We start from the raw sequence: 26,962 nt of genomic DNA, 5'->3' as shown, positions 1-26,962 counted from the left end.
TCAAGGCTGAGACCCACAGACTCCCCAGCAAGACTCAGCAGAGCACTTGTGGGTGAGGCACCCCGGCCCTCCCTGGCATCTGCCCTGAGCTGCAGGCCTCCTGCAGTTGCCCCATCCTAGGTATGAACCGCATCATAATTAAATCACCCTTTTGTCATGCTTGTGAACAATCTATATTTGGCTTGGCTGCTTTTTGTGGGGGAGGGGAGAAGTGTGGGCAGAGAACAAAATAAAAAGCAGTTTGTGAGCTCCAGATGAAGAGCACACCAGTAAGGGTCTAAACGGCCTCCCATTCTTGAGGCGAGGCTTGGTTATTTATTCAACAAATGTGCCCTGGAGCCCCTCGGGGGGCCACTTGGGAGCTGGGTGCTGGGGAGGCCAAGTGCCCATCGGTGCCCGGGCCCTTGGGCCGCATAGCATCTGCAGGGAGCTTCAGCCAATAGTAACCAACCAAGCATGGGAATAACAACTGCATGGGTGGACAAGCCTTTTTTCCTTTTCTTTCATATGGTAGATTCTAACATCTTGGTTTTTGGTTAATTTGAAAGTTGTGGCTGACTCTAGGATAGTGGTTAGAAAACCTGCTTTAAAAAACCCTTATGGGCTTCCCTGGTGGTGCAGTGGTTGAGAGTCCGCCTGCCGATGCAGGGGACGCGGGTTCGTGCTCCGGTCCGGGAAGATCCCACATGCCACGGAGTGGCTGGGCCCGTGAGCCATGGCCGCTGAGCCTGCGCATCCGGAGCCTGTGCTCCGCAACGGGAGAGGCCCACATACCACAAAAAATAAATAAATAAATAAAAGGCCTTTAAAACATCTTTCCCATAGAAAGCTATGCATTATTATACCTAGAAGGGTAAAAATCCACCACTGATCTATTAGAGCAGAATGAAAAGATGTTTCCTGGAAAAAAAAAATTCTGCCCATCAGACATGTTTATCTCATCTCATGCATGTCGGAAGCCAAGCACATGCTCATCTATGGAGTAGCCCAGAATGAACGAATTATTCCGCCTTCTAAGCGGTGTGGCAGCCTAGATACGGAGGCAGAGGGTTGAACTCGGGGCTGTACCGTTGACATGACACAAGTTCTGTCAGTTGTCAAATGGAGTCATGTTGAGTTACGTGACCTCCAACATTGAGCTCTCATTTTTGAAGTCAAAATTTATTTTAGCAACTTATGGATCCAAGCCTTGGAATGGCTTGTTACTATTTTGAAAGTATAGGTGAAATACTGCGAGGGACGGGTGAATGTGAACACGCGTAGAACAGTACATTTATGAGACGCCGTCCATACTTCCCGCACTTAATCCAGCATCCCTGAGAATGAGACATTGTGTTCCGCGTTTCTCAGGTCGTCACGGCCACAAGTTCCCGTGCTGTGCTCGGGGGCAGGGAAGCTGTGGGACGACTGCAGACACCTGCAGCTCACTGAGCACTGAAGTAAAGGGTTGGAGGCCTCCCTTACCATTTGATGAGATTAACTGATAGCCATCATGACATCCGATTATTTCCAGTTTCAGGTGGCGGAACTAGAAAGCAAACTTGGTGCGTCTTACTCCAGGATGCATGCCCTCAGTGACGTTGCTGTGTTGCCCTAAATCAAGTAAACCAAGGCAGCCACTAAAGAAGGGAAAAAAAATCCTATATTTGTCAAATGTGCAACTGTTAAATTTTTGTGAGCGTCTTCCACTTAATGATTTCTCATTTCCTGCAAGTCATTCAAAAATCGCTGTTTCAGACAGGTGCCGGGACCACCCTAATAAGCTGCAACCAGTGCCCCCTTCCACCTTCCAGTGTCAGTCCCCTTTGCCTGCTGTGTTTCTCTTCTCTTTAGTGTGTGTCATCTGTATGTTTACCACCTGTTTCCCCTTGCGAGCGGGGAAAGTCCGCAAAGGTAGGGGGTTCACATGTTTTCTTCCCTGGTGTATCTCAGGGGCCTAGGCCAGTGTCTGTGACGTAGTAGGTGCTTCTGAATGTACTGAGGGAAGGATCCGCAGAGGAAACCAGACACTTGAGCCTTGAGGGGCCGTGAGGGGAGCCACCGGGTGCCCTTGTGGTCCTGACTTGGGTAATCAGGAGGCTGTAATTTCTTCTGAGTCGTCCATACTTTGAGGTGAGTTGTCTGGAGGTGGCCTCGCCCCACCTTTAAGCATTAGTAGAATGGAATTGGCTGGGTGGCTCTCAGGACCCTGAGGGGAAAGTCTCACCGCCAACCTTTCTTACAGACTTTCTCCACAGGTCAGGGTCGAGCTTCCGTCTTCGGTCACACAGAGAGCTCTGCTCACAGAGGGGACTGGCTCCGTGGGGCTCCTTGCAAGCTGTTCCTCGACGTGGCGAGGGTTTTACCCATCGTGGGTTTTCCCTGCCTAATTGCCACTCTGGTTTTCGGCCTTCAGCGTGCTGTGGTTACATGTTCCACTGTGGTCTTACTTAGCCTTAATCCTTTATTAATTGCCTCTCATTCAGACTCCCTCAGAGGAAATAAGCCTTCACTTTCAGCTTCCGCTCCATTACTATTGGATTTCTTGGTTTCAGCCATGACATGAGAAAAAGAACCAAGAAATTGTGAGTGAGGCTGTTGTATTTCCGTCCGATTTATCCCTCTCTTAGCGGTATTATGCTTGCAAATAATAGAGACGGCCCCTGCCCAGCATGTGAATTCTGGGTGTTCCGTGATTCGTCTAGTGATATTTTCCAGTCTTTGTTTACCGCGGAGCTGGAGGTTTACCCACTGCACCACACATCACCACCACCATCACCACTACCCCCCGTGCCTAACCTGCCCTTGGGCCATCACCGTACCCTGTAAAGCAGTTACTTGTGGGAACCTACTGTGTGACCGAATGTCGTGTACACAAGTGACCGGGCCATGGCCCTGTTCTCAAGGAACTTCTAGGCCAGTCGCAGTAGCGGACACATAAGTAAACGACGGCTGTACTGGGCGGATTCTGCCAGCGGGCGTGGGGTTTGGCATTAAGAAGCCCTTCTCAGAGACAGTTGAGCTGCTCTTTCAGGTCGAGTGAGGGTCAAGTGCAGACCGCGTGGGATCCGGGCATTTCCAGCAGAGGAGAAAGGTCATGGTGTGATCGGAGAACTAAACGAAGTTCCCCCTTGGCTAAGTGTGGAAGGCACATGGAAGATGACCTCGGAGGGGCAAGCAGAGGCTAGAGCCGGGCAGACCTTGGATGCCACAGTCGTCTGGACTCTATCTTTGAGGTTACAAAGAACCAATTCAGAGTGGGTGATTCCCATGTGTTTGGCTTGGGTGATTAGGTTAATACTTGGCTGCATTAAGAAGATGTGGAACAGAGGACGTGAGGGCTTGCGGCTGGGGTGCATCATCACCGGGTTGGGATCGCCAGAAGGGTCCCTCTTTGCTTTTCTGGTACTCAAGCTTAGGGTCCTGGCTGGAGTCAACGTGGCTGCCACTTAGCAGTTCATAGTCATGGAAAAGGAGCCGGATGTGAGCCCACCCAGTGAGCATTGTAGCATGAAAAGCAGTCAAAGGCCTTGAGGGGCTTCCCTGGTGGCGCAGTGGTTGAGAGTCCACCTGCCGATGCAGGGGACATGGGTTCGTGACCGGGTCCGGGAAGATCCCCTGTGCCGCGGAGTGGCTGGGCCCGTGAGCCATGGCCGCTGAGCCTGCGCGTCTGGAGCCTGTGCTCCGCAACGGGAGAGGCCACAGCAGTGAGAGGCCCGCATACCGCAAAAAAAAAAAAAAAATGATAAGGCCTTGGGGAGCACCAACATATAAACTTGTATTTCTCCGGTCTGGACGTCCCAGTCTGCGCTCTTTATGTGAGATCCGTGCACTTTTCCACACCTGCGGTTCTCTCCTGAATGAGTTGTATTCTAATCACCCTTAGAGCCTTGCTACACCCACCTGCAGTATCGCCTGGGAGCTTGTTAGGAATGCAGATTCTCGGGGCTCACCTCACACCTCCTTAATCAGAATGCATTTAAACACAATCCTCAGGTGATTGCTATGCATGGCAAAGTGCTGGAAGCCCTGCTGTAGAACATCTTTCCCAATCACATAAAATCAGGGGGCTTGTTTCTTCTGTGTTCTCCATAGGAGGACCTAGTTGCCTTTTAAAATTTTCTCAAAATTACAGACTGTCGAATATATAGAGTGTAAATCTCATTAGCAGCTAATAAGCGGCATCTGGCTAGAATGCAGAGCTTTCCCTCTCCATGCTGTTTCTCACATTCTGATCGCTTTGTGTTCATTTATAAGGAGGCTCGTTGCAAACAGGCATGCTACCTGTATGCTCACTTGCTTGGGGTCATCTAACACACTTTCCCCCCAAATGACCCAGTGAAGAGAGAGATTGCATCTCACTTTTGTGGTGACACCGGCCACATCCCCAAGAAGCTTATATTTGATGTAATTATGATCACTGTTGGATGGTACCTTCATCCATGTCAGCTGCACAGAAATTATATTCAATATCTTGTAATAACGTATAATGGAAGGGAGTCTGCAAAAGGATATGTATATATATATACATTATATATATAACTGCATCACTTTGCTCTACACCTGAAACTAACACAGTATTGTAAGTCAACTATACTTCAATGAAAAATTTTGAGGTTAATTACAATGAATGTTTTCTCAATGATGTGCCTTTATTAAGGGCTGTTTAAGAGTTTGTTTGGTATGTGAAAATTCACATCTACGATGAAGTTTACACATCTTTATTTTGAAAGGAAACCTTTTCAGGCTTGGGGAAAAGATCAGCAACAGACGACAAAAGCATGAAAAAAGACAGTGAGAACTTGTACAGTTGGAATAAAAGTTTATAGTGGTGCATAATGAGCTAGTGATACATTTTTTAAATTTATTTATTTTTCATTAATTTTTATTGGAGTGTAGTTGCTTTACAATGTTGTGTTAGTTCCTACTGTTACAGCAAAGTGAATCAGCTATGTGTATACTTATATCCCCTCTCTTCTGGATTTCCTTCCCATTTAGGTCACCACAGAGCATTGAGTACAGTTCCTGGTGCTGTCCAGTAGATTCTCATTAGTTATCTATTTTATACATAGTATCAATAGTGTATATATGTCAATCCCAATCTCGCAATTCATCCCAGCCCCCTTTCCCCGTTGGTGTCCATATGTTTGTTCTCTGCATCTGTATCTCTATTTCTGCTTTGCAAATAAAATCATCTGTACCACTTTTCTAGATTCCACACATATGCGTTCTCATACGATATTTGCTTTTCTCTTTCTGACTTACTTCACTCTGTATGACAGTCTCTAGGTCCATCCACATCTCCGCAAGTGACCCAATTTCGTTCCTTTTTATGGCTGAGTAATATTCCACTGTATATGTGTATCACATCTTCTTTATCCATTCCTCTGTTGATGGACATTTAGGTTGCTTCCATGTCCTGGCTATTGTAAATGGTGCTGTAGTGAACGTTGGGGTGATGTGTCTTTTTCAAGTATGGTTTTCTCAGGGTATGTGCCCAGTAGTGGTATTGCTAGGTCATATGGTAGTTCTATTTTTAGTTTTTTAAAGAACCTCCATACTGTTCTCCATAGTGGTTGTATCAATTTACATTCCCACCAACAGTGCAAGAGGGTTCCCTTTTCTCCACACCCTCTCCATCATTTATTGTTTGTAGATTTTTTGATGATGGCCATTCTGACCCATGTGAGGTGACACCTCATGGTAGTTTTGATTTGCATTTCTCTAGTGATTAGTGATGTTGAGCATCCTTTCATGTGTTTGTTGGCAATCTGTATATCTTCTTTGGAGAAATGTCTATTTAGGTCTTCTGCCCATTTTTGGATTGGGTTGTTTGTTTTTGTTTTGATATTGAGCTGCATGAGCTGTTTGTATATTTTGGAGATTAATCCTTTGTCAATTGCTTCATTTGCAAATATTTTCTCCCATTCTGAGGGTTGTCTTTTCAACTTGTTTATGATATCCTTTGCTGTGCAAAAGCTTTTAATTTTAATTAGGTCCCATTTATTTATTTTTGTTTTTATTTTCATTACTCTAGGAGGTGGGTCAAAAAAGATCTTACTGTGATTTATGTCAAAGTGTTCTTCCTATCTTTTCCTCTAAGAGTTTTATAGTGTCTAGCCTGAAATTTAGGTCTTTAATCCATTTTGAGTTTATTTTTGTGTATGGTGATAGGGAGTGTTCTAATTTCATTCTTTCACATGTAGCTGTACAGTTTTCCCAGCGCCACTTATTGAAGAGGCCGTCTTTTCTCCATTGTATATTTTTGCCTCCTTTGTCATAGATTAGGTGACCTATTATAGGTGCATGGGTTTATCTCTGGGCTTTCTGTCCTATTCCGTTGATCTGTATTTCTGTTTTTGTGCCGGTACCATACTGCCTTGATTACTATACCTTTGTAGTATAGTCTGAAGTCAGGGAGCCTGATTCCTCCAGCTCTGTTTTTCTTTCTCAAGATTGCTTTGGCTATTTGGGGATTTTTGTATTTCCACACAAATCGTAGAATTTTTTGTTCTAGTTCTGTGAAAAATTCCATTGGTAATTTGATAGAGATTGCATTGAATCTGTAGATTGCTTTGGGTAGTATAGTCATTTTCACAATATTGATTCTTCCAATCCAAGAATATGGTATATCTCTCCATCTTTTTGGGTCGTCTTTGGTTTCTTTCATCAGTATCTTATAGTTTTCTGTGTACAGGTCTTTTGCCTCCTTAGGTAGGTTTATTCCTAGGTGTTTTATTCTTCTTGTTGCAATGGTAAATGGGATTGTTTCCTCGATTTCTCTTTGTGATCTTTTGTTGTTAGTGTATAGGAATGCAAGAGATTTCTGTGTATTGATTTTGTATCCTGTGACTTTACTAAATTCATTGATTAGCTCTAGTTGTTTTCTGGTGACGTCTTTAGAATTTTCTATGCATAGTATCATGTCATCTGCAAACAGTGACAGTTTTACTTCTTCTTTTCCAATTTGGATTCCTTTTATTTCTTTTTCTTCTCTGATTGCCATGGCTAGGACTTCCAAAATTATGTTGAATAATAGTGGCGAGAGTGGACATCCTTGTTTTGTTCCTGATCTTAGAGGAAATGCTTTCAGTTTTTCACCATTGAGAATGATGTTTGCTGTGGGTTTGTCATATATGGCCTTTATTATGTTGATGTAGTTTCCCTCTATGCCCACTTTCTGGAGAGTTTTTATCATAAATGGGTGTTGAATTAATGATACATTTTAAAAGTCTGAACTCCCTTTCCTGTTTCTAAGTGGTTATCAACAGTGTAATCAGGTATCTGGAATTAACTGTTCTGTTATTTTCTCCCTTAGTCCTCAAACATTAATATTTTTTGTGTCCTTTAGATTTGAATATTTAAGTTTCTCACACAAGAGTGTGTGAATTCCGTAAGTCATTTGTTAAAAAGTTTTTGCTTTTGTTAATTGTAAGTGACTCATAATGTTAGTTTGGGGTATTAGGTAATATTGCTGAAAATGAGGTTTGCTGTGAAGCTTTTTTTTTTTTTTCGTGTTCTTATTTCTTTGCATTTACTTGAGCTTATAACTCAGAACAGTTTAGGAAATGACCCTGTGGCTCCCACCCTGTGGAAAAGTGAAGAAAATGAAGGAAGTGTAAGAAAATGAGCTTTGCACCGAAAATACATTCTGTGTCTAGTTGATCAGTATCAGGTATGTGTTGAGCATTCCATGTTTTGGCAACTCAGGCAAGACGACGGTTCCAAATGTGTGACCCTGGGAAGAAGTTACCCTATCATATGATGAGTGAGAAGTCAAGCAGTGGAGAGATACTTACTCAGGGCGTGTTCTCTGCACAGTTCTATGGAGAAGGCAGACTTGCCCAAGAAGTAGACAGTGGCTGTAAGTGACTTGCAGCTAGTTTAAGAGTATAATATTAAGATTTACACACTTGAAAAAGGACAAACAATACAGAAAGGCACGTGAGTCAGCAGCAGAGGAGTGGCCTCAGTAGTCACGACTTAGGAACGCAGAGCACAGAGAGGCTGGTTATTATAGGGTGGCTTGTTCTGGGAAGATGAGGAGGAGGTGCTGGCTGCCTGGAGCCTGGAAGGATCGAGGATTTCCACAGGAGGAAGAGGAGAGAACAGAAGGGATCTCCGACAAATGAGTGTGCACCAGGGGTGAGTGGGCTGAAAACTTTGAAGGTGGTAGATAGGCATATTTGGGGAATCAAACACATGTGGCCGTTACTGACAAGGAGGTTTAATTGGATTCTGCACTTATTGCCTAATAGAAATTCTGAAGCATAGGGCAAAAGTAAAACAAGGATCCTGTGTTGTGTTTAAGTGTGCCAGAGGTCTGACCTCCATAGTTATTATGGGAAAGGCACGTTTTATTCTATGTAAATTGTCTTAATCTGTCCCTTGTGTTCTTACCCCATGATTATTTAACACTTTCTCCTTTAGGGTCGCAGGGACAGGGAGAAACACATATATCCATAAAACAAAGTCATCTAGGGCTTCCCTGGTGGCACAGTGGTTGAGAGTCTGCCTGCCGATGCAGGGGACACGGGTTCGAGCCCAAGCGTCCGGAGCCTGTGCTCCGCAACGGGAGAGGCCACAGCAGTGAGAGGCCCATGTACCGCAAGAAAAAAACAACAAATAACAAAGTCATCTAGTAGCATAAACTGTAACACCCTTACAAGGTGGGGGTGGTGTGGGTAGGAAACACACCTTCTGTAATTCTAGAACCTACCCCAGGCTCTCTTTAGAAGTCCTTTGATATCTAGTCTCATCCAACTTGGTAACTTAAGGGAGGATTTAAAAATACCTGAACGCAAGGAGAAATCTCCTGGGTGTATCCAACTTTGAAGATGTGGTAAGGGACTCTGCTCTTCACACTGGTGAGGAAGTCAATCAAGAGTTTCAATGCTGATGAAGGCTTCATTTCTTCTGTAAATTCCCGTCTTGACAACATGTGGGTCCTGGAGATCCGAATGTACCTACCATGTATTTATCTGCGTAACTGGGAAAAAAAAAAGTGCTCCATGACATTCATCTTCCTGCCATTGGGGTGGAGCTTTATCATAACCCAGCCCTCTTTCTATTGATCATAGTTTTTTCTTCCTGCCATAATGCTGTGAAGCATAATTGATGGCGCCTCTCTTTTAAAATTCTATTCTAAAAACCCTTATGGTGATATAGTACAGAACTCGCCGTAATGGGAAGGTCAAGTGTCTAGTGGTTTGTGTGTTTAACAGTCTTGAAGATAAAACTTTAAATATTTGACCAATTACTTAAGAGTTGAGGGGATGTTTTTGTTTCCCTGAGCAATTCTAGGATTTCACACGCAATTTTTTTGCGCTTTTGAGAGCAGTGTGAACGTGCTGGGCAGGGCGGCATCTGTAGTAAACATATTTTAAGTATTATTCTGCAACCTAATACGGGCCCATAATCCCATGCAGTTGGAAAATCCAAAAAGCCCTGGAAAGAAAACATTGTTGTAGGTTTGTAGGAAACTAACTCATTTGGTGGCAAAATCTGACCTCAGTGGACTTGGGAGTATTTCTGGTTTTATCTAAAACACTTAAGATAAGTATTTGTACATGTTGGCTGTGGGTCCTGCCCCCAGGCCCCTACTGGGAATGTTATGCAGTAATTGGAATAGTTAGGACCATCTAAAATGAGAAAAAAATCAGAGTTCTGGAACACATTTGGCCGCAAGTGTTTCCAATAAAGGGTGGCTTGTTTCCTAAAGCTGCCATTTGAAGTACCACAAACAGGGTGGCTTAAAATGTAGAAATGAATTGTCGCACAGTTCTGGGGGCTACAGAGCTGAAATCAAGGTGTTGGTGGGGTCATGCTATCCCCGGGCTCTAGGGGAAACTTCCTCTTCTCTTCTCTCTGGTGTTGGAGCAGTCCGTAGCATCCCTCCGGTCGCGGGGCAATCTTCTCCCTGTGTCTTCATTCCTGTGCGCATGTCTGCGCAAATTTCCCCTCTTCTGAGAGCACAGTCATGTTGGATTAGAGTCCAACCTAATGAACTCATTTTCACTTGACTACCTCTGTAATGACCCTTTTTTCTAATAAGGTCACATTCTAAGGCTCTGGAGCTTCATATCGTTTGGAGGGGACACAGTGGAGCCCGTAACACAGGGAATGGTTTCACAAGGAGCTGCTCCATTCTTGCTGTGTTCAGACCAGTGCTGATTTCGAGACCCTTGCCTCCTGACTTTCCTGGTGCCCTGACAGCTGCTTCACTGAATGGCTGTCACTCGGGAGCTGTCTATTCAGATTTGAGAAGTTGCCACATCTCGTGTTAACCTCCTGTAGGGCAGGAATCCCTTCCCCTCAGAGAATCTTGCCCGTGAGAAGAAAGATTCTTGCATTGAAAACTGGACTGGGGGGCTTCCCTGGTGGCTCAGTGGTTGAGAGTCCGCCTGCCGATGCAGGGGACACGGGTTCGTGCCCCGGTCCGGGAGGATCCCACATGCCGCGGAGCGGCTGGACCCGTGAGCCATGGCCGCTGGGCCTGCGCGTCCGGAGCCTGTGCTCCGCAACGGGAGAGGCCACAACAGTGAGAGGCCCGTGTACCGCAGAAAAAAAAAAAAAAAAACTGGACTGGGTACCTTTGGCACTACCATCACTCCCATCCCTGAGAAGTCTAGAAGGTTCCTACCTGCGTTAAAGGAAGGATTGTGCAGAAAGTCTTTAAGACAGTGCTTGGCACGTAGTAAACACTTAGGTAGAGAGGTCGCTATTGGTGTGCATAGGAGCTGTTGACCTGTCTCCTGGGCTGTCCTTGGATTCCTCTTCTCTCCACCACTTGCCCTGTATACCCAGGAGTATTGGTCCTATAAGGCTGTTCTCAGCATAGTTGTTGTTTACTTATCTGCATGGCAGCTCCTTCTTGGAGACCTTTGTTCCTGAGCGCCAGCCCTGCAGGTCTCAGCAGTGTCCATCGCTGCTGTTGAGGGCCCCTGAGAACCTCCGAACCTGCGCCCGCCTTCAGTCCTCGCACCCAGAGCACGCAGTGACAGTAGACGTCGAACGCAGGCTGTGCCCTGGACACCCACCGCTCTTCCACAGTTAATTAAAAGCATCTTTTTCTCCCTGTTTAGTTAATAAAGGCTGAATTCCCTGAGTAGTTCTGTGCCTTAGAATTTGCCCTCTTTTCTGGTTCCACACAGCTCGGTGTTGATTCCACTTTGGCATCAAGGTCAAAGTTCCTCTGCTTGAGCAGCGTTGCTTCTTTTCCACCCTAAGAACACAGGTGAGATGAGCCGAGGAATGGGCTTCAGTGTTAGAGTGATGACTTTGGAAGTCTGTTCCTGTACTTGGTGATTTCAGTGTGATAATGTGTCTGCGTACCTGTTTTTTTAGGCTACCGACTTTATAAATTGGGGGAGTGGAGGGAGCTAGTTTATTAAAGAAAAAAAAAAAGAAAGAAAGAAATATAATTGAGCAGTTACAAAGGTATCTTCACAAGAAGTTTGAATTGGCTAGACTTCTCTAACTATGAGGGAAATAGATGAGTGGGTATCAGTGCCCACCAGACTCATGTCAGGAAAGAGAGACGGATGAGATAATCACATCTCAGAATTTGTCCCCTTGCCTTATTTCCTTCAGAACTGAGTTCCTGATAGGCTCTTATAATTACAGGGTACTTGCAACTGTCCTCTTATTACAAGACAGTGTTTTTAAAACATAGACAAGAACTGACTTGCCTTTACTCAGCTGCCCCACCGCACCGCATTGAACTAATAAACAAAGTGGTGCTGATTGTAAATTGTAAATACAGGTAGGCCTTGTAAGTTGCCCTTTCTATGACCCCAGTAAATGTGGGCAGTGTCAAGCGGTCAGAGAAAGCCCACCCAGAGAGGCAGAGTCTTGGGCATCCAGTAGATAGGAGCTGTCTGCACCCTCCTCCCATCCTCTCAGGAGTGATGGCCTGGATAGTGGAGACAAGTACTGAGTTGAATGAGCTCATTCTCCTGGATCCTGGAGAAAGAAAGATGAAAAGACAGAGTCTCAGTGGTTCCCAAAGTGGGGTGCCCAAATGAGCACATTGTTAGAAATGCAGATTATCAGGTTCTACCTCGGATCTGAATCAAAAGCTCTGGGGGTGGGCCCAGCAATCTGTGTTTTAACTAGCCCTCCAGGTGATTCTGATGCCTGCCACAGCGAGAGAACCTCTGCACGGGAATTCCTTACGTCTGCAGGCCTTCTGCAGGCAGTCCAGCCACCGTGGTGATGCCGTGTGCTGGAATCCACACGTCTGCACTGCAGCAGAATCCTTGTCTTAGTGCACGTACAACGGGGAGGGTGTATGGAGGTGTTCTGAATTGTTCTAGTTAATCATTACTGTGAGCAAACACCATCAGAGTGTAGGTCCTGCCAAGTGAACGTAAGAATGAAGCCCTCAACAGGTATTTGGGAAAAGGTGAGCAGTAGCCTGTTTTAAGAAGGGGGAGGGGCGCTGATGGGGAATATTCGAATGTTTCCATGATACAGATTTGTGGTTACCAAGGAGGGGGGAAGGATTGGGAGTTGGGGATTAACAGTCGCAAACTATTATATGTATATATAACTGAATCACTTTGCTGTACACCAGAAACTAACAGAACATGGTAAATCAACTGTACTTCAATGGAAAAAAAAGTTCCAATGATAAATCTATTCAACCTCATAATTTGTCGTAGGATTCGTAGTCTCTGTGACACAAGACTTCTGATGTGGTGACTTTGCCTGTGCCCCACGTAGATTGCCTTCTCTGGCCTGGATAGTTAATAGATTGAGCACATGTCCTTTCTCTTTCTGCTAGAGGATAGAGTACATATTACGTAAACAGTAGAACTGGGCTCTGTGGTTTTCAAAGAACGTCTTTAGGGAAGATTTAGCATTTAGGTCCAACAGTCATTTCAGATCCATAGGACTCCTAAGATTCAAACCTGTTGTTAGCCAGCCCAGGATTCTTTTGCCAGGGTGGGACCTGGAGGAAAATATTGGCAGAGGGTGTGGCTCTCCTTTCTGATGGTGATATGGGAGAGCCATGTACAGTGAACTCTTCCTTGATAGCCATTTCTGCATCTGTTATTAACACATTTGCCTCATCTGTAGAGCTCCTGCCTGACCTACCTCTTGGAATTCCTGTCGGTTTTACTTATGTAGCGTTGTAGAAGTTTATTACCCTTTGTGCTAAACAATTTGCATAAATATTTTCCAGCTGATAACCCTTCTCTAGGCAAGAATTACAGTAAGTCTGTGGAGCATTTGGTAAATGAATATACAAGTATATTAGGCATAACTTGGTCTTTGTTTGAAAACTTACAGCTTTGAGGTTATATTAATTATTCCAGTTAAATAATTAAGATCAGTAAAAGCTGATAATGAAATAAGAATTTAGTTGTGTGGTAAATTTGAAAGTGTGCATATATTATACTGATTCTATATTGTCCTGTGGATATATTTCCCATTGGACAGTCTTCTGGGACCTTTTCTTAATGAATTAAATGCACACAGGTAAATGTATTGACAAAGACCAAATGCTCTTTTAACTAACAATAGTAGGACTTGTGTGTTTGTGTGTATGTATGTGCGTGTATTTAAAAACACTTGTTTTACAGATAAAATCTCTGTTCGTGAAACCATGTCTGTGGGGCTGTGGTGGGAGGTAATGCAGAAATGATTCATTATACAGATTTTTGTTCAGCCAGAGCTTTTAAGGACTATTTAAAGTTTATATAAAGTGAACTTGAGCTCTACATAGTCTTGGTGTGAGTACCTGTATATACTCCTGCGGTTTTAGTTATCCTGAGTGCTTAAAGTAGGGATCCTATGGGTTCGGATCCTACTACTTTATGCTGGACTAGTCCTCGGAAGGTAACAAACATGACTACTCGAGTAAAGGTTGAAGAAAGTGAGTAAAAGTACCTCTGATGGACTTCCCTGGTGGTCCAGTGGTAAAGAATCCGCCTTATGATTCAGGGGACGTGGGTTCGATCCCTGGTCAGGGAACTAAGATCCCACATGCCGCGGGGCAACTAAGCCTGTGCGCCACAGCTACTGCGCTCATACACCTCAACTGGAGAGCCTGTGTACAGCAAACTACAGAGCCCATGCGCGCTGGAGCCTGCGCGCCACGACTGGAGAGAAGCCCGCGTGGCGCAACAAAGAGCCCGCGCACCGCAACTAAAGATCCCGCATGCCTCAACGAAGATCCCGTGTGCCACACCTAAGACCTGATGCAGCCAGAATAAAAATAGAGAACTAATAAATAAATCTTAAAAAAAAAAAATAAATAGAAGTACCTCCCTCTGAACTATCCTACAGCAATTTGAAATGAATGACGTATGTAATTATAGTATTTGCTATAATGGTCTCATTTGGCTGAAGATTTCCATAATGTCCATAATGTTTATTGCATATTAAGAGACAGGACTACTATACTACATGAGGAGTCATGCAAAGTAGTTTTACCTTTCTTGTACCATTTCTAATCAGAGAAATCCACATTTAAAGCATCTCATCATGGATTACTTTTGGGTATTCCACCTACATCAGGCAGTAAAACCCTCTAAGCTTTGTAAACACTCTCAGGTTGTTGAATAACACCTGTCTGTGTGCATGTGGTTTGAGTATGTGCACGTGCTGTGATGTGTTTCTGAACTGTATTTTCAGAAGATACGCTTTCGTGCAGTCTTGTCTAATCAATTTGGAAAATTGGTAATTTCTCTTACAAGTGCATGATTTGAATTGCTGAGTGGGGACATGGTAATTAAACATCACTTCACTGGCAGGGGTCCCACAAATAGACACTATTCCAGTGGTGATGAAGCATATTTCACCAACAGGATACTAACAGGGATACTAAGAAAGAGCATTCCTTTTTACTCCACTGAGTGTGTTTATATACCTTTCTTTAAAGGCTCTTTGAGATGTCTTGACCTTGTTACTTGAAAAGGAAGGTGGTGGTTCAATTAGAAATTGATGGTAAATTTATAACGTTTATCCCACTGTACTTTATCAGCACAAGTCTGGTATGTTTAACTTGAATTTTCTGGTTGTTGCCATTTGGGACCATTTCCAGTGAGACTTCCCTGGTGGGGAGGGGCAGAGAGGCTGGCCATAGGGACTACCTATGTCACCTTGCGGTCTCAGTGTTCCAGCCTAAATAGTGACCATCTCTATCATTTGGAATATAGAGAGAAATGAAAGGAAGAAAAAAATCACTCATGGTCTCATAAATGCGGTAATAAACACTAGTTTATAGCTTGGTATATTTATAATGCAGTAGGTGTATATGCCTTTACAGTTTAATTCTAATATAGTTTAATTAAAAATTTAAAAATTTTTAAACTTTTTTAAATTTTTAAACTTTTTAAAAATTTTAAACTTTCTTTGTAAACAACTTTCTTTGTAGGCAACTACATCAAGTTCCTCATCAATACCATCTTAATGGCTCCATAGCATTTCATGTGCACGTATGTACTAGGATATTATCTTTTCTTTATCCATGAAATGGGGATTACTAACATCCTGCTTACCAGGGTTATTCTGAAGATCAGAGATGGTGTATACATAAGGCACCACGCACAATGCTGTGAACTCAGAAAGTGCTTAATAAATGATATGGAAGTTATTATTTCTGTTCATAAGATGGTCCCTGCATTTCAGATCATCTAATAAACATAAAAATTTATGACTTTTTTGAGTTCTTAATATATGTATATAGCCAACTTTCATAAAGGCGACATCTGCATATTATATGCATTCACTCTTGTCTGACTTTGGTTTCTCTGGAGCAGGGGTAGACAGCCTCTTTGAGGGCAGCATCTGTTTACCTCTATCCCCCTGCCCCCCACTTTTTTGACCTCCCCCCCTTGGTGTCCACCACAGTCCTTTGCACATGGTGGACACCCTATTGGAGGAATTAATTACCGAACAGTTTCTGATAAGGGAGCAGTTTTTGGTTTCCCTGTTTCCTTATGGCTTTGTGAGTTGCTATCTCTCTTTTTTTTTTTTAATTTTTTTTTTTTTCAGGCCGCGCTGGGCGGCATGTGGGATCTTAGTTCCCTGACCAGGGATTGAACCCGTGCCCCCTGCATTGGGAGCATGGAGTCTTAACCACTGGACCGCTGGGCAAGTCCCTCTATTAAACTATTACTAGCATAAAAGAAAAGTGGTTTCTTAATCTCTGCTGATTGCATGTATACAGGAAAAACACGTGATAGAAAATGCTGGAGACAAAGGCATGTCACAGCTATCACTTCCTTTGACAGCTGTGTGAACGTTTTAGTAATTTGTAGGTGGACCTTTGCCTATTAGTGACTGAATGATATTTATCCTAGCAGAAGATAAGAAAACATTGGTTTTAATTCGAATTGTTTTAAAAACAAACTCTTCTGGCTTAAATATTTTCATGGGCTACTGCATATCTACATCGATATAAACAGAACTGTGTATTTATGTGTCAGAGATAAACAGATGCCCAATGCAGTGTTCCCACCCCCCGACTCCAAAGGGTCTCTAGGACCCAGGGTTGGGACCCCCGAGTGACTGGTTGCGGATGGCAGAGGACAAGGAGAGAGTTGGTCCTGACTAGCCATTTTAAGACTTGGGTGACTGCAAAGGTGCTGGGATAGGGGCAAACCACAAGCTGCTCCAAACAGCCAAGTCATTCCTGAAATATCCAAAAGTATATTTTCAGCAGCTTCACAGAATGTGCCGAAGCTGTAAAGTTGTTGGGGTTTTTGAGTGGATGTATAGTTGATACACAATGTTGTGTCAGTTTCTGGTGTACAGCAGGGTGATTCAGTTATATATACATTCTTTCCCATATTCTTTTCCATTATGATTTATCACAGGATATTGAACATAGTTCCCTGTGCCGTACAGTAGGGCCTTGTTGTTTGTCCATTCTATATATAATAGTTGGCATCTGCTAATTGCAGACTCCTAATTTGTCCCTCCCCCACCCCCTTTCCTTTTTGGTAGCCGTAAGTTTGCTTTCTGCGCCCGTTTCTGTTTTGTAAATAAGTTCGTTTGTGTCATATTTCAGATTCCACATATAAGTGATAGCATGTGGTATTTGTCTTTCTCTGACTTACTTCACTTAGTATGATAACCTCTGGGTGCATCCATGTTGCTGCAGATGGCATTATTTCACTCTTTATGGTGAGTAATATTCCATTGTATATATGTACTACATCTTCTTTGTCCAGTCATCTGTTGATGGACATTTAGGTTGTTTCCATGTCTTGGCTATTGTAAATAGTGCTGCTGTGAACATTGGGGTGCATGTATCTTTTCGAATTACAGTTTTCTCCGGATATATGCCCAGGAGTGGGATTGCAGGATCATATACAAACTCTGTTTTTAGTTTTTTAAGGAACCTCCATACTGTTTTCCATGGTGGCTGTACCAATTTACATTCCCACCAACAGTGTAGGAGGGTTGCCTTTTCTCTACACCCTCTTCAGCATTTGTTACTTGTAGACTTCTTAATGATGGCCATTCTGACCGGTGTGAGGTGATACCTCATTGTAGTTTTGATTTGCATTTCTCTAATGATTAGCAGTGTTGAGCAGCTTTTCATGTGCCTATTGGTCATCTGTATGTCTTCTTTGGAGAAGTGTCTATTGAGGCCTTTTCATTTTTTGATTGGGTTGTTTGTTTTTTTATTATTGAATTGTACGACCTGTTTGTATATTTTGGAAATTAAGCCCTTGTCGGTCTCATCATTTGCAAACATTTTCTCCCAGTCCGTAGACTGTCGTTTTGTTTACAGTTTCCTTTGCTGTGCAAAAGCTTGTAAGTTTGATTAGGTCCCATTTGTTTATTTATTTATTTTTATTTCTGTTGCCTTGGGAGACCGACCTGAGAAAGCATTGCTACAATTTATGTCAGAGAATGTTTTGCCTATGTTCTCTTCTAGGAGTTTTATGGTGTCATGTCTTATATTTAAGTCTTCGAGCCATTTTCAGTTTATTTTTGTGTATGGTGTGAGGGTGTGTTCTAACGTCATTGATTTACATGCGGTTGTCCAGCTTTCCCAATACTACTTGCTGAAGAGACTGTCTTTTCCCCATTGTATATTCTTTCCTCCTTTGACAAAGATTAATTTACCGTAGGTGTGTGGGTTTATTTCTGGGCTCTCTACTCTGTTCCACTGATCCACATGTCTGTTTTTGTGCCAGTACCATGCTGTTTTGATTACTGGAGCTTTGAAGTCTGGGAGGGTTATGCCTCCACCTAAGCTATAAAGTTTTAATGCCTCTTTACCTTTGGACAAAGGTAAAAATGCCTCTGTCTGTAGTAGACCCATTGCTTTCTTGCATTTGTTGAAAGGTCATACATATTTATGAGCAACTCATTGTCAGTGTTGGTGACAAGTGATGTATTTCAAAGTGTAATTCATGCCTTTCGGTAAATGTCAAGGGCTAGAATATATGTGCATATTTCTTTCAAATATCTTCCGTAGTCACCCATTTAAGGCAATTTTCTGGGTAGAAAAAACATCTGAAGCTCTTTTGTGTTTGTTATTAAGGTTTTAGGCTAGCCATGAAATTACAGGGTTCCATGGCTCACTGAAGAGTATGTTATAGTTGTAGCGTATGTGTAACTATAGTTATTTTCATAATTTTTGTACTTATAAAAGTAGTACTTGCTCACAGTAGAAAAGTTAGAAAAAAATAAAAACCACAAAGAAGAAAATAAACCTAATTCATAAAGTTGTAATCTAGAGAGAACAACTATTAACTTTAGCTATGTGTCAGTGGCTTTCGTGCGTGTATATATATATATATGTTACATATATATGTTTTATATAGATATATGTTATATATATATATGTTGTATATATATATGCTTAGTGTGGAACCATGAAAGCATAACAGATTTTAAGTGCTACCCACGTAAATCACATTATTTACAATATTATTATAACAATATTATTGTTATATTATTATTATTATTATATATATTAATATTATTATTATAATATAATTATAACAATATTTACAATATTATTAACAATAGCATTATTGACTAACAACAACAAAAAAAGTGACTATATAGAATTAGTCACATGTTTAGATCATGCTTATTCCTTAATGTTATACTATGAATATTTTCTCCCAATTAATAATATTGGGAGAAATAATAATATAATTAATAAAATAATATTAATAATATTCTTTGAAAAGATGCTTTAATGGTTTATAATATTCTAGCGCCTGATTATACCATAATTTAATCACTTCTCTCTTGGACTGGAAAGTTGTTTCCAGTATTTTCTTATATATGATGCTGTAATGAGTATCTTTTGCAGATAAATATTTGCCCGCATCTCTGATTATTTCTTTGGGATTAATCCTTACAAATAGATTTGTTGAATCAAAGGCATCAATTCTTTGAATGTTTTGATACCTCCTGTCATACTGCTTTCCAGAAACACTTGTGATAATTTCTTTGCGGTAGTAGGGTATTAAAACGTCTGCCTCTCTTTAGAAAGTGTTAGCTATTTTCGCATCTGGGACCACCTGTTAGATGAGAACTTCAGTTTTGATGTTATCACATACATTCATGTGTTTTATTCTCTCACACTTTCCAGGTAATTTTTTTTCTTATTGCTTTGTAAGTGTTTTGCATTATTTCTTTATTACAGATACCAGTAATTTATGTAACACTAACTATGATAGTAAAAGTGGAAAGGTATGAGGAAACCTTCAGCAAAACAGGTTTTCCAATGAAATTTTCTCTGGGTTGGCTAAGGTTTAGTGTGTCATACATGGGGTAGTGAAAATAAAATTTCCCCTATAGTGTTGTGTGATATGCTACATTGGACCTCTGCGTTTTGCTCACAGGGAACAAAGACACAATCCTTTCACAGACTGTCCCAGCAGCACATTAAGCAGCTTCATTTTATAGGAAAGAATGACTGCTTCCTTCAGGTGATGGCGGAGTACTCCTTCAGGTGATGGCGGAGTACTCCTTCAGGTGATGGCGGAGTACTCCTTCAGGTGATGGCGGAGTACTCCCTCAGGTGATGGCGGAGTACTCCCTCAGGTGATGGCGGAGTACTCCCTCAGGTGATGGCGGAGTACTCCCTCAGGTGATGGCGGAGTACTCCCTCAGGTGATGGCGGAGTACTCCCTCAGGTGATGGCAGAGTACTCCCTCAGGTGATGGCGGAGTACTCCCTCAGGTGATGGCGGAGTACTCCCTCAGGTGATGGCGGAGTACTCCTTCAGGTGATGGCGGAGTACTCCCTCAGGTGATGGCGGAGTACTCCCTCAGGTGATGGCGGAGTACTCCCTCAGGTGATGGCGGAGTACTCCCTCAGGTGATGGCGGAGTACTCCCTCAGGTGATGGCGGAGTACTCCTTCAGGTGATGGCGGAGTACTCCTTCAGGTGATGGCGGAGTACTCCCTCAGGTGATGGCGGAGTACTCCCTCAGGAGGCACGGTTGAAAAAGGAAGACCGTTCTCACTGTTCTCATAACATCCAAGTCTCTTGGAAAGACAGGTTTACAGCTGGTAGACGAGGCAGTGCCATTCCAGCCTGGCCGCAGTCTGAACGTAATCCCCCTTGAACACTTTGCCTGTGGAGGCAACTCTGCCCTCCACCTGCCTCTCTGCCTCCCCCTTCACTGCCCTGCCTCCTTGAAAATAGTACACCAATCTCATCAAAGACTAGTCTGATGAAAATGAGTGATCAGTGCGAAAGGACTAGCCTCTCCACGTAGTTGTTTGTCATGGAACACCTGGGTGACTCCGATGGAGGGGGTCACCCTATTAATGACACATCAGGACTAACTGCCCTTGTTCAGTGTGTCCCGGGAGGTTGAGCAACAGGGAAGCCCAGAAAATCTTATTTCCACCTCTTCCCAAGAAATGACCTTGTCTGTACTGTTTTCGCTTAATGGTGACGAAGGTAGAATGAGACCCATCTCTGAATTCTTGAAGCCAGGTTAAGATCAGCGCAGTCCCGTAGTTCTGCAGTCTTTCTCTTAGAAGTGTTGTGTGCCAGGGTACTCTGCACAGTGTGTCACAATCATCGCTTTGCTTCTGTGCCCCATTCGAATGGGGCCGGGACAGTGTCGTTTTATTTCCGATGCCTGTGTCCTTGCCTGGAATATAGGTACTCAGTTAATACTAGGATGTTATTTGAATCCTAACATCAGTTTGTCTCCTTATAAAGGCTGAAAAGAAAGAATGTAGTACCCAAATAGCTTCACTATGCAGAGAAAACAAAAGGTTTGGAAAACAGCATTTCTCTTCTAATCCACAAAGCGTTGAGCTTCCTAGAGAGTAATGTTAATGAGTTGCACTGAACACCAGCCACTAGGGCAGTAACTGGTTGCCAAGAGTGACTCCTGTTGAGTTCGGTTGTAAATAATACTACCAGTTTGATCATCTCCACCCAGATCCCCATGGGGCTTCCACGCAGCGTGAATAATGAGGGAGCATGGGACACTTAGTGTGCTGTGGTTGGCCGGCACCCAATTTATACTATAAGGTAATCAGTGTCAGATTAGATCAGCAATCACAGCAGAAGTTAGGGGGCTTGGAAGGAGCAACAGAGAACCTCAAAAGTCTCGAAAGAGAGGAAAAAACAGACTTCAGTTACAACAGCTGTCATTCTCATACTGTGTGTTTGGTGCTGAAGTGACTACTAATATTAATACATAATATTCTCTGGTCCTCACAGTGATGCTCTGAGTTAGGAATTATTCCCGTTTCATTCATGAACCACCTGAAGTTAAGAGTGGTTAAGTTAAGAGCGGTTAAGTGACTGAAGGTCACTTAGAGAGTTGGTGAAGTTGAGATTTGAGACTCCAGTGGAGATGGTCAAGGGCACCAAATGAAGAAGTACCAGCTGAGGAGATAGATGGTCTTCTTGCCTACTTCCCTCCATGGCCCTCCTGGTTTTTTTTTAAATAATAAAAGTATTATGTATTACTGGTTAATAACAGCAACAAAAATCTTCAGTGTACAGGGAGTAACATGAAAACCGGAACCTCTGCCCCTATAGCTGTACCCTGTGTCTACTCCCCATAATAGAAGCCCCTGATGAGCTTTTTATGTGTCTTTCCTAAACCTTCTGGTGGTCTAGCTGGGGGGAGGTAAGTCTTGAACATAACCTACCATTGACCTCAGGATTTGGCCGGCCTTTCGTCGTAAAGGTGTGGAGAGTGTGAGATCTGAGAAGTAGAGCTTCAGAGGGCAGAAGCTTCTTCCAGAGCTGCTGCCTCTATCAGACAGCTCAAGTCAGTGTGAAAAAGTCTCTGGGAACTGAATTCTTCCTCCCACCACTTCTGCGGAGCATCACACTCAGATGAAGGCCGTCAGGGGTTAGAACAACAAGCAAGCTTTTGAAAAGAAGCTGGTGATGAGGCTTGCTGTCCCTCAGCCTTGCCCCTCCCCCTGACACACATGCACACCTGCCTGCCTTTTGTTTCAGTTATTGCTCAGGTGATATGTTCTTGATACCTCATAGGTAAGTTGGTTAAAGCTGGTAATGTGTATAAGAAAATACCAGCCCAGTGATGATCAAGGTGGGGGGGTTCTCATACAACTGTGGGCTTCACCCTTCATTCCCTGGTGGAGAGGATAGGGTGTTATTCCCTCTTCCTGCCATATCTTTAGGAAGCCAATCCGTATTTACTTAGGATGGGCTGGGCTATTGTTATTACGAATGAAGAGAAGTGAGTTTGAATTATTCTGAGATTCAGAATATCCTAACCAAAAGGAATCATCCAGTCTACTGGCTTTAAACTTCATTTTTTTAAGCTATAGAGCCCTGTCCAAAAATATTCTAACATGAACAACCCATATATAAAACAGATTAAGGTAGAAAAGGTAGCCTGTAGTTATCCTGAGATAGTTACGCAGAACTAAGTAAGGCTCTGTCGAGTCAGCAGTTTGAAAACCACTAATTTAGTCCAACCACTTGTTTGTTTGTTTGCTTGTTTTTGCGGTACACGGGCCTCTCACTGTTGCGGCCCCTCCCGGCACAGGCTCCGGACACGCAGGCTCAGCGGCCATGGCTCATGGGCCCAGCGTGTGGGACCTTCCCGGACCGGGGCACGAACCCGTGTCCCCTGCATTGGCAGGCGGACTCTCAACCACTGCGCCACCAGGGAAGCCCCTGATCCTTTTTTGTTTAATCCTTTTTGTTGCCCACTCCTGGGAGTGTAGTCGGTGCTCTGTAAACATTTGTTGATTGGAGTGGTACTGCTGTACTGTTGGAAAGGGAGATGGATCTGGACAGCTGGCTCCCCTCCCCACTCCAGCCCCACCACTCTTGAACTTACAGCCTACCATCCTTTCACCAGCCCATCCCAAGCCCTGTGCTCCCTTCCCGTGAACTTGCTCCTACTGTCCTTTCACCAGCTCCCACCCTTGGCCTTTGGTTCTCTGTTCACCTTGAATTCTCTTCCAGGAAGTTTCCTGGTCAATCTTTCACATCGTCACCGTAGTACCTACTTCTGCCTGGATGAACACTCAAGACAGGCCCAGACATGCCTTCCTTGTCACAGCTGGGGGACAATGTCCTCAGAGACCCCACCCTCAAACCCCAACTGTATGTGTCACTCATTGTGAACTATTCAGGGGATATAAACTGAGGTCAGTAAATGATTAGAGGAAGAATGTGGATGTTCATTAAAGTGAGTGCCTAGCTCTTTATTGCAGTTATATAACAGGCAGCAATCGTGACAGCCAGGGGGCATGAAAAGAAGAGATGGCAGTCAGCAGAGTTTTTTGTCTTCTCTGTGATGTGTGTGTATGTGTGTGTGTGTGTGTACGAGCGTGCAATCACCTCCATTGCATACTGGGAGCCTATTGAGATAACAGATATCAGGCCGTGAGCTCTTTTTAGCAATAGCTTGGTGGCTGGAAATAGAAAATGGGTTTCTATAACTAGAAAATACTCTTTTCAAATACCATGTAGAACAGTGGTTCTCAGAGTGTGATTCCTGACTCAAGAGCACCAGCATCACTGGGCGTTTATTTGAGATGCAAATTCTATGGTCCTACCCCAGACCTACTAGATCCTTTGCGGGTATTTGGGGCTGGGGCCCAGCAATCTGTGTTTTAACTGCTCCCGCCCCCAGGCAGTTGTGATATGCTCAAATCTGAGAACCACTGACCTAGAATTATACTCCTGGTCCATCACCCAGACCATGGCTCTGATTAGGAAGGCGTTCTTAGGGTCTTTAGACCTAGATTAGGTTCTGGTTCTTGGTTCATCTTTATTCTGAGGCTGAGGGTGATCTCCAGATAAGGAGAAGTAGGTGCATCTGGTTAGATGTTCTTTAGTGAAACAGAATCTGTGGTTTATGGTTAAGTGACAGAGGGTTGACTAATACCTTCTTCTAAACCAGAATGTTAAAAATAAAAATATTTACTCAGAATATAACTGAGAAAATTCTATTGTTTTTTTGTGTGTTTGTTTAAGGAGATGGGGGGGTATAACTTCTACTGAGATGCATCTTATGGGTAATAAATACTACACATAGACACCAACAGTATTTTTCACTGACTTTTGATTTCTGTTTTTTGGATATCAAGTATAGTCCTGTTAGTACTAAACTTTTCATTTTATCACACCATTCTCTTTCCTTAAGGGATTTCACGGCATATTTATTGAGCTATCTAATAAACACAAATATAGTCTTAAGCATTTTATGGTACTCTGTATAATCTTTAGAAATACCCTGGAAGTTGCAAAATAAGGGTTAATAGTTGTGGTATGTATAACTACTAAAGGATAACTCTCAAATTGGATAGAAATAAATCATCCACTATCGGTAATTAGATGAGTGAAAATTTGGGGATTGAATACACGAAGGCCCTTCCTATGACTTTAAGGATCTCAAGTGTAAAACAGAAGAACCTGGATCCCAAATTCTTATAGTTTAACTAGATTTGAGCTCTCCCAGTGTTAGCAACTCCGGAACGTGTGAGGAGTGGACTTACCAAGCTCTTCGTAGATAATTCACATTAAGTAATCCTTTCAATATACTTCTGGCTAAAAGTTTTCAGTTTCCCAAGGAAATGATAGGAACTCTGGAACTTGTAGTCAGGAAACCTGAAATTTAATCAAGACTTTACTAAAATCTGTAACTTTGGGCAACTCTGTTGACTTACTGGGCTTTAATTTTTTGTGTGTATGTTTTTGTTTTAATGTGTAAGATGATATATGTTGACTTAGATGAACAATGCCTGTTTTACCTCTACTGAAAGAAAAGTAATTTTTACCAACGTAATAGAAATCAGAATATAAATAAGATGCAAACTAAATTTTCTAGCTAGATTTTACTAGTCTGAACAAATTTTATATGCCTTTTAATAATTTTTCTTGTAATCTTTTCAGAATCTGATTGTGCTTAGAAAAAATACTATGGGAGATTAATTCTTTTGCATTAAGAGTAGAGAAGATGATCTTTTAAATTAGAATACGAGTTTGATGTTGGTTTTGCTTTTAAATAAACATCCATGGTTCTAGGTGATAGAAACTTTCCTCAGTATATTTACCTAGTTATAAGCATGTTAAAAATGTTACTGCTTAGTTTGTGAAATTTATACAAGCTGGTCATTAAGTGATATTTTTGCGTTTTCAGTTAGGTTATGGCTACTTTCCTTTTTGTATTTTTAAAATGAAAAGTATAATCCTATTTTTTCTTACAGTGATCCATATGTGAAACTTTCATTGTACGTAGCAGATGAGAATAGAGAACTTGCTTTGGTACAGACAAAAACAATTAAAAAGGTAAGGTCCATCCTTAATTAAACATCTTTTAAGTCATAATTAAATCTCATTAAGTTATGTCTTTGAGCTCTGTAGAAGTTTATATTTTAAGATGGCCGTATTTGCATTAATTCTATAAATTCAATTCAGACTTTTCAGTGTTAACCCAAGATACCGGTTTTGGCTTTTAGTTAAATGACTATAAAAACAGTATTAAAATATGCATGATTACAAGTAGAATTTTTTTTTCCCTGCAAAGAATAAAGCAAAACAAGGACTTGTTCTTGTTGGCTTGTTAGTTTACGAAAAGAAAGTTAAAGCAATTTAAAATACATTTAATGAAATGGAGTGGCTTATGGATTTGGTAGTCACAAAGGGAATGGTTTAACTTAAAACAGGTATTACCAAAGGAAGCAAAATACTTGCTTAGCTACACAAAAACAAATAAAAAATATTAACAATAAAACTACACATTTTGTGTGTATGTTTCACTTTTCTAAATTTTACACCTATGATTTCATTAAAGATTTGTTTCCATAATTATACCTTAATTCATCTGTCTCCATATTTTTATATACATCTATAAAATATACTAAAGCATATATCCATATTATCTCTTAACTCATCTATCTCCATGTTTTTATATACATCTATAAAATATATTAGAACATAGATTTATATCCATAATTACATCTTAATTCATCTATCTCCATGTTTCTGTATATCTATCTATAAAATATATTAAAACATATTTACTCCATATTTGGAGGATTTATTGAAGATGCATGTTTTCTATCAGAAGTACTGTTCTTATCTGTGCTTCAGTATTACTTATAGATTCCTATTATCTTTCCCTCCCCACCTTTGCGGGGTAAACAGTTTCAACACTCTATGTGATAAGCAGTTCCTGGAGAGCGTGATGGCTTTTAAAAAATGGTAATTCTCCTGCCATCGTGCAGACGACGCCAGGGGTCTGCGGCCAGGTCATTTTCTGTAAGGAAGACACAGCAGTCTAGCGTGTCTTCCACCTGGCATTCCGACTGGCACTGAAAATCAGTTTAGCGAACGGGAGCCGGTATTTTGATGAGTGGGGAGGATTCCTGTGAAGGACGGAGGCCATTGTTCCCTGTTGGGCGCTGCCGCTGGTTGAGTTTCCAGCGGGGCGGGAGGCCCGCCTTGCAGGGAAGGCAGTCGGGGACCTGATTGCCTGCCAGACACGGAGGGAGCAGAGAACCAAAGCCACCAAAGCCACCACAGCCGGCGA

At 42.4% G+C, this 26,962-nt stretch overlaps 1 protein-coding gene across 3 annotated transcripts in view; it reads left to right on the top strand.

Annotated features, from left to right (window-relative positions):
* NEDD4L (NEDD4 like E3 ubiquitin protein ligase) overlaps positions 1 to 26,962 on the top strand; it is a 229,020-nt gene that overhangs the window by 57,229 nt on the left and 144,829 nt on the right. For all 3 annotated transcript variants that reach the window (XM_065889716.1, XM_065889715.1, XM_065889717.1), the window contains exon 2: positions 25,638 to 25,719. The gene's annotated coding sequence lies outside the window, so the exon portion shown is untranslated. The remainder of the gene's footprint in view (positions 1 to 25,637; positions 25,720 to 26,962) is intronic.

Source organism: Phocoena phocoena, chromosome 13, assembly GCF_963924675.1.
Source record: "Phocoena phocoena chromosome 13, mPhoPho1.1, whole genome shotgun sequence".
NCBI lineage: Eukaryota > Metazoa > Chordata > Mammalia > Artiodactyla > Phocoenidae > Phocoena > Phocoena phocoena.
This window is presented reverse-complemented; position numbering and strand designations above follow the sequence as displayed.